Source organism: Molothrus ater, chromosome 8, assembly GCF_012460135.2.
Source record: "Molothrus ater isolate BHLD 08-10-18 breed brown headed cowbird chromosome 8, BPBGC_Mater_1.1, whole genome shotgun sequence".
Classification (NCBI taxonomy): Eukaryota; Metazoa; Chordata; class Aves; order Passeriformes; family Icteridae; genus Molothrus; species Molothrus ater.
In genome coordinates this window covers 8,964,576-8,980,940 of record NC_050485.2, presented here as the reverse complement: position 1 = coordinate 8,980,940, position 16,365 = coordinate 8,964,576, and the positions used below count along the sequence as shown (strand labels likewise).

Below are 16,365 nucleotides of genomic sequence, written 5' to 3'. Positions count from 1 at the left end.
AGAAACAAGATAGTTTGGTAGCCATGTGTCACAATCTATTTTCAGCAGCAGGTATTCCAGGTCATGGGCCAGTTAAGGAATGCCAAGGTGCAGAGAGGACTGGCTGCTCTGAGAAGGGGTTACCCCAGACAATCACAGCACAGGTCTCAGGTCCACCCAGGACTCAAGAGTGCAGGCCAGCACCTGAACAACATCACTCACACAAAGGACCCCAGGAGTGGGTCTGAGCTTAAAAGAGATTCTGGGCCATAAGTGGGGTGAAGGTCCCAGATGAGGTTAGGTCAAGGAAGGGCTGCACACAGGGTGCACACAGGACAACAAAAGCAAAATGTTTGGGAATTTCAGTAGAATCACAACAACCACTTGAGTTCTACTGTATCACAGGAAAAAAGACTGAATAAAATAGGTCCTTAAACACACAGAGACAGGTAAGGAAGACATGCAGAAATAGCACAGTGCTCTCTGGTGGTGTAGTCTCAAAGCTCCCAGGTACGAGGAAAGCAGCATGATCCTGCAGGTAGCTAAAGGGCTGGGCATGTACCCAAAGCTCTGTCTGGTTCACAGTATACAGTTGGATAAGGGGTTTTGTCAACACACTCCATTAACACAAACCCTAAATGGAGACAGACATTGCAATGTCCTTGGAATTAGTACTGCATCCCTGAAATGTATTAACAATATTCCTATGATTCATACTTGTAAGCTGTTTCATCAGTTTTGGTACATTTGCTTAATAAGGCACAGAGCTCTTCTTTTGCAGTGCACTTGCAATCTCAAATCCTGTCAAGCAGGATTTATGTGCTTTTGTTTCTAGTACAAAATGAGAAATACAACACTACATGTTGTAGAACAGTTCAGACAACTATTATCTTGCTGTTTACACAGCCTAAATTACATGCTAGTTTAGTCATCATGCAAAGTAACATTACAAGTGAGAGAAAAACCAGTAATTCAGATTCTGTTTCAAAAATAATTACTTTGAATAAGGCTTTCAGCTACTGTTCATCAGGGCAGAAGTTTGTCCATAATGATCAAATATTTAAAAGGAAGTAAGAAACAGCCTCCTGTTCTTTGTTTTCCTTGGGCTCTGATGTAGACTCAGAGCAATTGTCTATGTCAGAGAATTGTTTATATTAGGAATTAGAGGATTTTATTAGATTTAATTACAGTGGATTTTCTCTCACATAGTAAAAGCTACAGAACAAAAAGTCAGTCAACTGCTTTTAAGCAGCATCATCATAGTTAGAGATAAAAAAGAACAAATTATTGAGTTCATCTTCTTGAAAAGGCTACAGTTCCCTTATATAGGATTTACTGGATATTAAGCTTATATTCCATGGAACAACAGCTGAAAATGCATTTAATAGGGAGGGGCTCACCCTTGAAAAATGGATTGCATAGAATTTTATGACATTCAGATCTTTCATTCAAAACAAAATGCTCTCACACTTTTAGTTATTTACACTGTCATTTCTAATAATATTATTTTACAGTTTCCAAGTTTTGAAATGTTTCTCTCATGAAGACAAATTCTATCATAAAGAACCCAAGCTATGTTAAAAATGCATTAAAAAATAGTGGCCACATTTAAAAAAGCATTTAAAAAATCTCAATCATATTATCCAGAAATATGGTCTCAGATGTTTTAAAACTTTGCCTGAAGTTATAGCTGATTGCATAAATATTCGACAGGCAGTAGCACAGTTAACATGATTTTCTGTGTTGTGCAGAAAAGTTTCCATTTGACTGCAATGTATTCCCTAATCAAAGGGAACAGTTTGACAGATCATTGACAGATCACTTAGAAAAGATGGCTTTGGCATCAGACTTACTCTCTCTGAAATAAGATCTGGGAGAGTTTCAGGCTGTTAAAAGAATATCTGCTTTGCCTTTTTGACTTTTTTTTTTAATCATACTGTGAATATATAAATGTATTAATTTTTCTTACTACAACATGGCAGGCACCAGACAGCCTATGGTATTTCTGTTATGGATCAGAGTACTTCCCTCCATGGGAAGTACAGTTTTGTGGTACAAGGCTTGAACATTCACTGCACTGAGGTTTTTTTCCCCCTTAACTAGCTTGTCTGCAAGTATGTGTTCTCTTCCACAGAAAGGCTGCTACAGGTGTGATCATCTGGTAAACGTCCTCCTTCCAAGGGACTGCCCCCTGGCACAGCAATGCTGCCAACATCACTGGGAATTTACAGGGGCCACTGCTGCACACGTAAGAGTCTCTCTAGATTCAGTGTCACAAGTTTTCAAGCCATCCTGCTGGCTCAGAGCACATTGAGACATTTATATGCAATCTCATCTATGGCCAAATTGCAGGTTATAAACTAATTTAGACAAGTTGCCTATTCTGTCTTGCAGATGTGCCTGACCAGGGCCACAGATAACCTAGAAGAACTTGCAGGCAGATACAGAAGCAAGATTACACAGATTTGGTGGAACTCTAAAAGTTTTGTGAATTGAGAGTATGTGGAATTTGAAACATTCTTCATTAAAATAATTATAATAATATATCTACCAGTAAAAGTCTCTTCAGCTAATGTAATTAAGTAGCAGTGCCTTTATGTTCTTGCTCTCTAAGTATTTAGCACACAGTAGGTGTTATCTCTCTGATGATCATCTTCTGCTTGCAGTACAACCTACATGAAGCTTTAAGGAGTGCAAGTACTTGCTCAGATATATTTTGTGTTAATTAAGACACGCAGTAAAGGGAAGAGAACTACATAAACAACCCTGAAGCAGTGCTTTTAAAATGCAATCTAAACTTCAGTCAGCTTAATAAACAAATTCTCAAATATAAACTATTACTTTGATTTTCAATTATACTTTTTAGAAACATTATTTACATCAAAACTTTTAATGCATATTGTCCAACTATTTTTAAGAAAACCTGCAGGGTTCTTTTTTGTGTGTTTATTTTGATCTCTTGATGAACAATAAAAGAAACACAAAATGTTTTGTACAAAGAGTTTTAATTCTAAAAGTTTGTTTTTCATTTAAACAAAACATCATCTGAAATACTGTCAGAGAGAACTGATACAAATAAATTTGCAGACTACCCTTTAAAGAAATTGGAGCAGAAGTTAGGTATAGTTCAAGCCAGAATGAAAACAAACATTTGCCTTTCAAAAATCCAGTGAACAAATAAATGCACAAGATGAGATTAATTTATGGTTATAAGTTCTTCAGGTGCCAAATCAAAATAGTTATTCTTCTTGGTTCTTGTAACAGGGCTTACTGGGAACAAACATTTTCTAGAAATTCAGACAGAGACAGTGTAATGGTACTACAGAAGGCTACAAAGGTCTCAACTCTTCCCAGGCTCAGACATCATTGTTTAACTCCAGGTTCCTGCATTTGCAGCTAGGGAGAAGAAAGGCATACAAGGAGGACACAAAGAGCAGTGAAAAAGCTGGCCACTAAGCAATGCTGCACTCCTGCTCCAAAACATCCTTCTACACAAAAGGGTAAACAAGGACTCTGTGGACTTTGTGTTCTTACTGGGAGAAGTTCCTGCTTGAAGCAACAATCCCATAGTACGTCGTTCACTGCAGGGAAAACAAAGTGGTCCCTGGAAGGAGGGACAAACAAATGAGCAACTTTCTGCTGGCCTGCCTAAGGACACGCTATGGGCCCTGTGGCACAGGACCCCCCCTGCTCACAGATGCTACACAAATTCAATTACACTGAGGAGTGCTTCAGTCAAACCCCACAGTGCTGGCTCAGACATGCAATTAGTTCCATAGTCTATTACAAAAACAGCCATACTTTTATGGGCCTGAAGCTAGCACATATTCAGGGCTTCATTATATCTACTCTCTCTCTAACTGTTCCTCTTAATTAGCTTTGGTCCCTAAGAGAGGCTTGAGGCCTTCCTCATTTGCTCTTTTTTCCACTATGGTTGGTTAGATTCCCAAAGCAAAAAACTGAAATGGGATGGGAAGACACAAGTAAACAAATATTCTCCCAAATGCACAAACTTATTCTTAGTGGTGTTAGAAATGCCATATTAACAGCAGCATGAACACTATTGCAGACGTATATTCACAGACTCTATGCTTGGTTTGCTGTAAGCAGAACAAACAACAGTCCCAGACTCCCAGGCACACTCTGTGCATCTGGAACACCACTACCAGGATACCTGAATTATCAGAAGCTGCAAATTCTGGCATACATCTTTTAGATACAGAACACTATGCATCAACTCACTTCTCTTATGTAAAAATGGGCTCAGCAATTAAATAGAAAGAACTTCCTGTACACTTACAGAGGTGGTGGCACTTCTCTAAGATTTGTTACAAAAGCTGTATCTCTCAGATGCTGGGAACACTGGAAATAAAAGAGCAGAAAAGAAAATGTATTAACCCTCATGTCTTCATGTTTCTGTCTGAGTAACTACTATTGTTGTTTATCCATGTGGCACTGAGGTACCAACTGGTCATGGAAATGGTGGTCGCCGCAGTTATCCCCAGATTATCTCTACATACATGGTTCTGAATTCATAGGGAAACACCTAGTTATTTCAGTGGGCTTGAAAAGTGTTTCTTGGGTATCACCAAGAGAACTATTACACCAGAGTTAGTATCACCATCAGTCTGCACTGGTGACAGGAAATCAGAGATTGCAATGTACAGTTGACACAATTCATGGAATACGAGATTTATAATAATTTCACATATTGCCTAGAATTCAGAAAATCACACTACAAATTTCTAAAATATCTTACTCAATTTTCCCTCATCCTGAGATGGTCTAATTCACACCTGAAGTATGCACGGTGTTGAACACCCCATGTCTCGGCTCTAGCCTGTCAGCCAACTCAGCTCACATGAACTACAAGCAAACTTTTACTGGACACGAACGTGTCTGTTTCCTCCAGCCGTTTCACGGCAGCGAGCACTGCCCAGGTTTTGCAGCTGTGGGCAACCCCGAGGTGTTTCCCGGCCGGCAGAGCCGCGCCCCGGCAGTCAGAGCCGCGCCCCTGCAGCAGCAGCAGCAGCGCCGCCCCGCCCCGCGCTCCCTCAGCCCTCTCGCCAGAGGAGGCGCCCGCCGCCGGCGCAGCCCGCGGCTCTCACGGGAAGATGGCGGCTCTCGCGAGAGGCGGGCGGCGCGGCTGCCCGTAGCTATGGCAGCGGGGGATGAGCGCGCCCGGCGGGACCCGCGCGCGGGGACAGGTGGGGACTGAAGCCGCTGCCGGAGTGCGGGGTATTCCTCTCCTCTCCTCTCCTCTCCTCCCGTCCCGTCCCGTCCCGTCCCGTCCCGTCCCCTCAGGAGGAGCCGCGGCCAGACCCAGCTGTTCACTAGCTGCTCGACCGTGCGCCCGGAGCCTCGCCGGTGGCGACCCCCGCCCTGCGCTGTGGCGCAGCCCCCGCCCGCTTCGGTCAGGCCGCAGTGGGGTCCGTGCGGGACTCGGCCGGGCCCCAATCTCGGCCCGACCTCCGGCGGGGCTGGGCGTGAAAGGCCCCTCTGCCCTGCACGCCCGCAGAAGGGAGAAGGAGTAGCAGGTACGAGAAAAAGAGAATGCTAGAGGCTAAAAAGGTATTTTATTAGCGGGGGTCTTTGAAATAATAAGGGATGTTGTATTATCTTGGTCAGTAACCGAGGCGTGATCGCTGCCGTCAAAAGTTAAACTTGCATGGGAGCTGCTGTTGGTTAGCAGAACCTCCTTAGTATTTAATTGACTGTGTTGGTCTAAGGTAGTTAAAACCATGTGCTTTTTCCCCCCCCCTCTTTTAAAAGAAAGCAGAAGCTCTTAAGGAGTTCTCTTAAAATCTTTCTTTGAGTAGAAAGATTATAAGTGGACATTCATGAGGATTACAGCCATAAATAGAAACCAAAACAATATACACCCTCTGCTTTCAAAAAGTTGCAGGCACAATGGCTTTCTGGTTTTTCAGCTACGTGAACTTCTTGTGGTTATTGTAATGGCTGATCGTGTGTTAAAAAAATTCAAAAAGCTTTCCAGATTTCAGAACAAATTCTGAAGGTTCTAATAATGGAAAAAAGATGCATATAAAAAGGGAGGGAAAATAGCTGTGTATTTCTCATGCAGCCTGAAAGAAAGACGTGTGTACCGAAAAAAAAATTATCTGAGCTTGTGCTACTTTTCAGACTCGAAAAAAAATCTCCAACGGAAAGATTTTGTGCTGCAATATACTTGACACTGAGTAGCAGATTTGGAAAACAGCAGCAGCACAGGTAGTCTTGTGTTTGCTTCAAGAGTGAGGGAAAGTACTGCTGTGCTGAGAACTCAGCTGGTGAGGTAACACGACTTGAATATGACAGCTTTTAAAAATAATTAAAATAATGTATTGTGGGCTGAAAAATATTTGTCAGCCTGTTGAAATCTGTTCTCATTTAGGAAGTGATAGGAATAGTAACAGTTAAATTAGATAGGATAGTCTGTAAGTTCTATTCCATCACCTAATCAAAACTATATCTAATCAAGCATGCTGCATATCATTCAGACTGGATTAAATAGAAGCTTTATTTTTTGCTTGTTTGTTTCCTTCTCACCTGGTAATGTCACCTATGAAGTCTTTATGTTCTTGGGGTGCAGTGAGGAGTAAGGGTGTGCCAGATTTGTCTGGTGCATTTACAAATTTGCATTTATAAATTTACAGTTATCCCAGAGAATTTAGATGTTTTGTAAAACATTTCAGTTCATTTCTTTCAGGCATTGCAGGTAAGAAATATGCCAGTTCTTCTCTCAATTCTGGGTTAAGTGTCTATTTTGAGACTGTAGTCACAAGTTTGTTAAAAAGGATAATGGGAATTTAAATCCTTCTCTGTCTAGTCTTGGAGATGTTATTAGGGATTAAGCCTTCTTAGGCGAGTTTTCATGGACAGTACATAGAAGAGAAAGTGTGTTTATTTCCCAGTTTGTGGAGCTTCAAAAAGTTTGTTACCTTGAGAGGCTCATTGACTTTGGGGACTCTATTAACATATCTCTGTAAAAAACAGTTGTGCCTGTCCGGAATCCCTTTTGGTCCAACTGTGTAAATTGCAACAGATGATATTAAAAAAAAATGAGGTAAGAGGATGAAAGAATAATAAAATGTCACAGCTATTGTTTGTTTTTGTTTTTTCTTTTTTTTAATCTGCTTACCTAACTTCAGAACCAACAAAACTGTTTTATAATTGACATACCTGTTGATACCTGTAGAGCTTATTAGTATTTTCATGTTTTCTTATGCAGCCTTCTGAATACCTTACACATCCTTCAGTTTTCTAACATATGTTCCACAGACATTTATTCAAACTGTTTTAATTTGTTCTCTGAAATACTTCTTGTTTGCTTTTAAATTTCTTTATTTTCTGTCAATGGTGGCTACAGGCACAATTCCAAAACCTTTTTATATTCTGTCACTGAAGGTCATTCCCTAGAAAAGATATGCAGTGCTCGATGGCAGAGAGGAACAGCATGAAATTTTATTACTGACTGTCAAAGAATTTGGATTGGCTTGCTTGGATCCCTCTATTGGTCCTGTTAATTGCAAGTTAAGTAATAGGCAATCCATAGTCTTTAGGATTTTGCCTTCTTCCCTTCATCTGTAGGCAGCCCCATTGCCTAGGGTTATGCTCTGTGTGTGAGACTGCTGGGAGGAGCCATCTCCTGGTGTAGGCTGGACACTTTCTGAGACAAAAGACACAGTGTAGTCAGTCTTACTGTGTCTCTTGACATACAAATTTAGTGTGCAGTTCATTTCTTCTCTTTTTTTGTTATGTCACTTGATGCATGGGGTTTCTTGTTCTGGGACAGGGGAAGCATGTCACCAGCCACTGTCTATGGGACACTGTGGGTCTAATGTTTGGCCAGACTAGGATATGGCTGGGCTGTGCTACTCTGGTTTTATAGCAATAGGCTGTATACAGCTCAGTTACTCAGCTTGCAGAACCTGTGTACCGTCATTCAGCTGGCAAGTTAACCTGTTGGGTCTTTCCTACAGTTACAGTAAGTGTTTTATATCTGGAGTTATTGAAAAAGGAAGGAAAAACTTCAGTTTATCAGCACCTTAGTAAAAACCAAGGAACCTGCAAGAGGCTCTTACTTTTTTGATACTTCCCAAGATTTGTGAGTTGTATGTATTCCGTTGTAGTCTCAAATATTAGGAGTAATATTTCATGTTCATAAGAGTGTAAAACTTTGAGTAGATTTTGTTGTCTAGTGCTGTAAGTTTGTGATGTAAAGGTGATCTTAAAGGCACTGTATTAAAAGTTGGTGTGTCTATTCAGTCCTGTAGCAGTGATTGCTTAGTAAAATGGAGGACTGTGGTACCTGCTGAGTGTTTCTTGTGATTGCTCCCAAGCTAGTAAAAGGCAAAGGAATGGGCTGGATGTGGTTTTGAGGCTTAAGACCATTTTTGTTCAAATTATGAAAGCATGTGGAAAATTATATACTGTTATGACATTATCTGTGCTTTTTCTGTCTAACATGATTTTGAAGAAATACTGTAAAAATATGGCTTCTTTAGTATTATTCATGATAACTTGTAAATAAATCCATTTCTGAATTAAATCTTCAAGTAATAGAATACATTGTTGCTGCTACAAGTGGTGTTTAAACATTTTGACTACAAAGACATCATAACAACGTGGAAACTAAATTTGATATTCTTTTTATAGAGTACTGTAACCATTTTCTTCAAAATTTTCAACCTTAAGGAACACACCTTTGAACAACATATATGAAGAGATCTTTAAGCAGGACTGTGAAGTTTCAGCTTTAAGATCTGCATATTGGTCTCTTCTTTCTTGTCTTTTCTTTATTAATGAAACCTCTGAAAGCTTTATACTTGTACAATTGGGTATCTGAGAGTCAGAAATAACCTTTATCCACAGAATGATGCATTGTGCTAGTGCTATAGTAGTGCTATAATTTGCACTGTTCCTCTGGCACTCTCCAGAGGCTCTGGTCTGGAGATGGTATCTGAGGAGGAAGAGATTACTTCTGTTTGTTCATTTTTTTCTTATGTTGCTGGGATTGTTTTCAGAAATGCAAATTGACATTTTGAATTTTGAGTTTGATGAGAGCAGGACTGAGCTTGACAAATCAATTTGCAGAGACCAGGGCTGTCAGATGATAATAGCTTGCCTTCATTACCGACCAGTTTAGATTTGAACCAATGACCTAGAGGTGAAAAGCTCAGTATTGTTTTACGAATCATCTGATCTATCCACATGTTCTCTTGTTTAAGGTCCCTGTAGTCCTCTTAAACAGAACATGCAGTAAATATTGAGCATCATTTGCACTTGTAAATATTAGAACAGTGTCCATTCCAGTTGTCTGCTGTGCGTGTGAGGACACTGCAGTTAAATATAGTAACAATTTCTTACACTCTCTGGCTTTTCATGAGAAACCCTCATAGAAATCCAACCATATGGCAAAACCCAGCATTATCCTAAAACCATTAACAAAGAACCTTTTGCTGCCATTAATGGGAAAATGAATCTACAGCTCTAAGTAGCCTACTGGGAGTTATTAACAACATCAGGCTACTGCTAAGAAAATGAACTTAAATAAAATATCATTTGGATCTGAGTCATCCCACCAACACTTCTGCATGTTGTATCCAAGTTGGTATTTATCTATGAAAGCCTTTTCAGAGTATATTATCTTTATTACTCCTCTACTTTTTTTCTTCATTGAGTATCTTTAATGCTGTAAAAAAGCATAATGGAAAACCATTTGCATGGATTTCATAAAATAGATTAAAAAGTATTTGAAATGTCCAGATGGGCTCATAAACTATTTTTCCATTCATTCTGAGGTAAGGTGTTCCTAGGCAACCTAGTGAGCAGGAGGAGGTCAACAAATGTAAATACTTGGGCAAGTGATTCTTAGTTTCTAAAGTTATTAAGTTACTGTCTACAAGTTACAGTTTTTGTGAGCTACAGAAATAATAAAATTAACATTTGTATGTATTTGGATTGTCTTTTTATCTCCTTATCCCTTTTCCTCCAATCCTTAATCTCATTCGACTTCATATCAACTGTTTCTGTATGGATTGATCTGCTGCCAAATCAAGTATAAAGAGGTGAATTTCCTACTGTCCCCTCACTATGAGAACAAATTAGGTTTTTTTCCACTCCCTGACCATTAATTTTCATGTGGTTTAGAGGAACATAAGTTATTTTAGAGATCTCTGGGGGTTTTATTTCAAAATGTTGAAAATTGGCCAACTGATTCAAAAGGTATTGGTAGAAAACCTGTTTTGGTCATATGCTTCTGTGGGCAACAACAAAAAAAAAATTACTGCCAAGTTACTAGTGAAACAAGGCATATGATTACGCTGTGAGATGCATCCTTGGTGCAATTTGTTTTCTCCCTCTAGAGAGTATCAGCTAGAGCATCTCTCTTGGGGCAGTATTTTTCTTTTTGCATAGCAATTTCTTGTAGACAGGACATGAGCTGTATCTCTTTTGTAATTTTCCCCCCACTCCTTTGATGGCACTGAACTCATCTTCCAAGGGTTCTGTTGTTGAAAGCAAAATACCTCAATCCTTAGGGGTTTTTGAGAATTCTAGAAATTAGGGTTTTAAAACTCATAGATACAATTTATGAATGTTTCCCTCTTTCAGATATCTCTCCAAGCCTGAAACTATGCTTTTTTTTTCTTTGGGTGTTTTTGTTTTGTGGTTTTGGTTTTTTTTAAATGCAGATAAGACTTCATTGAAATGTGGTTGTCTGTAAAAGTGTGACAGAGCATGAACCCTGGTGATCTTTTAATAATTTTGCAATAAAATCTGGCTTTTTACATTCTGCCATAATTGATTTGATGTGTGCTTTTGATCAAGCATGCAGTCCTTGAATTTGAAGGGTAGTAGTCTGGCTTTTGGAATTGCTTTTCCCTTTTGTCTTTTACAACTCTGAAAATCCAGGCAGTTAAACTTCAGCTGCTTTCCCATCCTATATAAATTGAAGCAGTGAATGTGGGTTTATTGTGGATTCCTGTTTTTAGAATGTAGTCAAACTTGCTAAATGGTATATACTATTTAGTGCCATAAAGCAGCACAAAAGAGCAGGTTTGAATGTGTGCTTTACAAATAAGCAGTAACTACTGGTTCAAAGGTAGAAGCAGGTAGGATGAACTGTCATAACCAATGGCCACATGTTAGTGTCTTGACTAGAATGCTTTTCTTATGGAACACTTTGGCTCACCAAAATTTATGCAGAGGTACATGCTGCATGTCCTGTGTATGGTGGGAACAGTTCACATATGAGAAGCCTGCAGGGAATCAAGGGGAAATTAGCTTTATTTTTTTTATCCTACCTGCTTGTTTATTTCTCATACTTGGTAAATGTAAATCAGTATTTGTAGTAGATATTGTTTGGTGGATGTAATTAATATGATTTAATTTAAAAAAATGATATGTGGTTTATTACATTTTGAATTTTGAAAATAATGAATAGACTAAAAATATGTAAGAGTGATTCAGATGTGGGAGACTGTTTGAAGAGGAGGAATCTTCTGTAAGTATTTCCACAAAACATGGAAATAAATGTGTTCTGGGAAATAGTTAATCAGTAAAGTGTGTCACAAAGCAGAGGATAGCAAAAGACTTTATAATCCTCCAGTTTTTATTCCCAGTACAGTGAACTTATAAATGGATCAATAAACAACAGCTAATGCATCTCAGCATGTTGATACATGGGCTGTTACTGTGACATGGAAACAGGTTAATGTCCTCAGTAGATCTGCATGTTATTCAAGAAAATAGGTCATGGTGTAGGGGAAGGGAAGGGAAAATAAAAGGGGAAAAAAAGATTGATTTTTTTTTTTTTTACTCGTCCTGTTCTTTAAAACTTTTTCATTATGCTGCATCTGAAGTGTGCTAATGAATAGACAGCAAAACTTCATAAACATTGGGATAGTAAACTGCAGCACTCTCTCTGATGTCTGTTTTGGACACTTACCACATCAATCCATGCAGTACTTGTAACAGATGATATCTGGGGAGTTGATGTAAATACTTTTGAAGTATGTTAAAAAAAGGCACTGCCAGCAAAAACTTTAGGGTTCTTTGACTATGGATGCTTGATAGATTTTAAATAAAGATTTATTTATTTTTCTCAAAGTGAATTAGGAAAAAATGCTGTGGTGTGAATTTGGCAATATTGCAGTTTTCATTTAAGTGGTATTTTTATGATATTACTAATTTGTTTAAATTCTTGAAGACAGAAAACTTCCACAGATTTTTCAGGGAAGCTTTTCAAAACTTTGCTTTAGATACATCTCTTAAAATGCATTGCTTCAGAAGAGGATGAAGAAGGAATGTTAACAAAACCTAGCTGGGTTTAAGACCCAGAAATAGCTGTCTTTTAAGAAATATCTTCTGTTGTGCAAATGTGTTTTCTTTAAGGGCTCTTCATTTTTGGGAGAGATAGAAAGGCAGTTTAATAATCTAGTAATGTATTTATTCAAACAGTCTGTAGCAGTGATAGTCAGCTGTATAATTATCACATCAATGAAGATATTTACCACTACCCATTATATTTTCCTCAGTTCACTGTCTGCATGTGATGGATTCTCCTCTGCCTGTTTATCTGATATTGCAGCTGCAGCCTGGAAAGGTAGCTGGGCAATTCCACTGTATTTGATTGTTGCCTGGTAGGAACCAACAGCAACCACAGGCAGAAGATGGTAGAGTCTTGTTATCTCCACTTGAACAGAGAATTTTTCAGGCTCAGGGATAGAGAGGGACGTTTTCAAATTGAAGTTGCTTTTTCTGATGGCATAGTTGCAGAAGCATTTCTAGAAAAAGCAACAGTACTGGGAAAATCTTATTTTTCGGGATTATTCTGCAAAGGAACACTTGAGATTATTACTTCAATAAAACAATTGAAATACTGTTCTTGAGGTGAATTCTAAGAATTCTCAGTGGCATTTTCTTGTTTTCTGCATACTAAATTTTCACTCCTTCTGTGTAATGCCAGCCTATTGAGCTGATATGGGATTGCCAATATGTCTCTGCTTTAAATAGGACATAAAAATGTCTTCACTTGTCCAGTCAAACTAATGTTCTCATTTGGTTTGTGAAAATCACACATAAATATGACATAGGAACTTTCCTCAGGAAGCACGTGACGTCCGTTATCAATTTATGGGCATAAATTAAAATAGGAAAGGTTCTGACTGGTGGTAAGGAAGATATTTTTCCTCACTCTATTGACAGCTGTGCATTTGAATGAGAGGCAATCCAGTCTACATCCCTAGAGGATTTTAAGTCCCAACTGGATGAAGCCCAGAGCCACCTGATCTGACCTCTTAGTCATGCTTTCGGTGTGAGGTTAGGTGATAAACCTCCTCTGGCATCCTTTCTAGCCTCAGTTATTCTGTGGCTCTGATGTACTTGTTGATCACACTCATTTTCAGCAATCTTTCTTCCTAATTGCGTGAGCTGTTCATTTGGAGTGTTCAATAAATTCCTTTGGTAAAAATGGCATCACATGAGACTGGAGAATTTGAGGCACCAGCTCAGGGGGAAAGGGAGTGCAGCAAATTGCTGTCCAACTGTCTTGCTAAGCAGCTGTGGCTGCGGACAGATTAACTCCTGCCTTAAAGAATATTTCTGTGAAGATTTAGTCTAGATTAAGCCATTTTCCTAAGAGGACTTAACCAAACGATGAAATTCTTTGTTCTAAATTTTAATAAATTATGCAGGACCTTGACTAAACAAACATTAATTTTTGTACAAGAAATAGATGATTCTCAGACATTATATAATATTCAGAACAAGTTCTAATTGTGAGTAGGACATAGCGTAACTTGGATATTATGCAGGCAAGAAGAATTAGAGCAAGGGAGCCAGCACATTTTTTCTTCTAATAAAACAGACAGAATTTCAGAAGAGTTTAGTAGGGTTCCTAAGCAGGAAGTCACTGAGGCATTGTACAATGTGCCTGTTGCTGAGATAGTTGCTGCAACTAAATGACTAAATGTGTTTGGTTTCCTTTTTTTTTTCTTTTGTTACTGATATAAACAAAGAAGAAGGCCAAAAAGAAATTTTGTTAAATTGCTGTCAGCTGTTGAGCAGACTGAACTGCATAAATGTTTTTCAAGAATAACATTGTCAGTTACTTTTGATTCTTTGATAAGACATGAAAGATGCATTTAGATTTAAAAACTAATCTCTTTGGGAGATTTTTTTTGAGACTATGAAAAATCCTTTTGTCTTCAGAGTTGGAGTTGTCATAAGAGAGGAAAAATATAGACACATTCATAATTTATGCCTATAAGTATAACTAATAGCATTTTATGAAGCGGTTAATGCCTGATTTAAGTTACAACGGGGAGGAAGAAGTCTTATTTCTCTATCTAATAGTAATATTTTTTTAATAGAACTGGTCCTAGACTTTAATCGGGTCACTTTTGTTTTAAATACCCACTTTTGATTCTAGTGTTATCTTTTGGTGTGGGATGAAGATCAAATTGTTGATTTTCATGTGCATGTTTGTAAGGAGATCTCCAGGTTGAGGGCCTGCCCGCCCCAGCAGAGCTGCTGGTGCTGCGCGGGGATGTTCTGCATTGCCGGTCTGCTTTGCCAGATCACTTCCACAGAAAGAGGTGATGGCAGTGCTTTCTGGTGTGAATGCTAAAGTGAGATCCAGCTGCTTGTTTTGGACTGCATACAGGTGGTACAAACTGAAAAACAGTTAAAAAATATCTTGCCCCTTACTTTCCCCAATAATGATCTGATATCTGTCCTCCCACATGATGACTATAGGCAATAAATAGAATTTTAGCACATAAATTAGTGTTTGAATTTTTCTACCTCTGCCCACTCCCATTATTTAGGTTTGTAGTCACACAGTTTTAATTCTGCCAACATTCTTTTTTCTTAAAAAAATAAAAATCCAAACAGCTACTGAATATAGAGGAAAACGGTGTCAAATGAAACAAAGGATGTTCAATTCTCCCCCCTTTTATTAATATCAACCGGTTTGGTTTGTGTGAGTTTTTAAATATGTTTATTTTTTCTTTGTCGGGGGGGGAGAAGTTGCCTTGGCTGCTTACCAAAGGAATTTTCCATCGACTGATAATATTCCACATAAATGAGAAGCAGTGATCATGATTTTGAATCTGTTAAGAAATAGTGAAGGCCAACTCTGGGCTGCTCTAAAGAGGTTGTGGAAAAATTCTTGAATTTATTAAACCCTCAGTCTCTTTTAATAAAGGCCAGCATTTTTATGTTATTATCCCTGGCTGGCCTAACTCAGGACAGCATGAAGACTCTTAATTACTAGTGCTGTCCTTGATAATGCTGTCCTTAACTCTTCCTCTCATAAGCAGTTTACCTCCTCAGAAGAAATAGAAAAAGTAGCACAATGTTCACTCCTTGAACAAAAAGTGCATTTGCAACAGTAGCTGGTATGTAGGTATTTTTTTGTGGTTTTCCAATCAGCTTTCACAAAGGATTTTATTATTAATCTGAGAGAAACATAATAATATTAATGTAACGCTACATAGAGAAGTCTAGACAAAGCCAATCACAGGAATTCTGGCTTTTGAAACACTTGTAACTTTGGACACTTGTAACTTTTTATATTAGTCAGAACTTCCCAAAAAAGCTAATGGTCACAGAGGTGTTTGTGTCAACTTTTTTCTCCTGTTTGGACTTTACAAAATAAATGGCACACCTGCAAAGTCTAATTACTTAGTAGTTCCTTCAAGTGTTTAGCACTACTTGCGGGGTATAATTATCCAGCTGACTTTAGAGCAGGAAAATAATGTTCTTTGCCTCAAAGGCATTCACTTAAATATCTTGGTTTCTGAATTTGGTGACAGAGGATGAAGCATGTGTGTGTGTTTGTCTATCATCTCCACGTTCTTTGGGAAATGCAAAGCCAAATCCAGTGCCTCCTTTAAACTTACCTGGACTTAATGTCACAACTTAGCCCATTTCAGATTGAGATCTTCGAAATTATGGTTTTGAAAATTGAAAGTTGAAGTAGGAAAATTATCGCTGCCAAAAATCCACTTGACATTTTTATAAAGAAACCTGTGCTGGAGGAAACATTTCATGTATTTTCAGGGCAGAATTGTTTTGGAGATTCTTTAAAAGGGTTGTTAGGGAAATATTTCCTCTGTTTCACTAAGTTTTTTTAAATGCATACTGGTGCTGCCAAAATTATTTGGAATTTAGACTAAGATAATGTATAGCAGGATTGTCTCCTCTTTACTGATGTCAGTTCTGCTTCCACAACTAGAGTAGCCTCTTTCTTGCAGACAGAAGTTTCTACCAGGAGGGAATTTCTGTGATTTCAGTGGCTGTTGCTGCCTTAGGCAGCAACCCATGACTGGAATTTCAGATGTATTTACAACTGGAATCAGTCCTGCTTTCTTAGATTGT

At 38.5% G+C, this 16,365-nt stretch overlaps 1 protein-coding gene across 4 annotated transcripts in view; it reads left to right on the top strand.

Annotated features, from left to right (window-relative positions):
• Positions 1-5,169: 5,169 nt before the first annotated feature.
• USP54 (ubiquitin specific peptidase 54) overlaps positions 5,170-16,365 on the top strand; it is a 91,884-nt gene continuing 80,688 nt past the window's right edge. The window contains exon 1 of one of the 4 annotated variants that reach the window (XM_036385326.2): positions 5,170-5,186. The gene's annotated coding sequence lies outside the window, so the exon portion shown is untranslated. Of the gene's footprint in view, positions 5,187-5,225; positions 5,517-16,365 lie in introns of those variants that run through there. The other 3 variants (XM_054515540.1, XM_036385329.2, XM_036385324.2) reach the window with 3 other exon arrangements.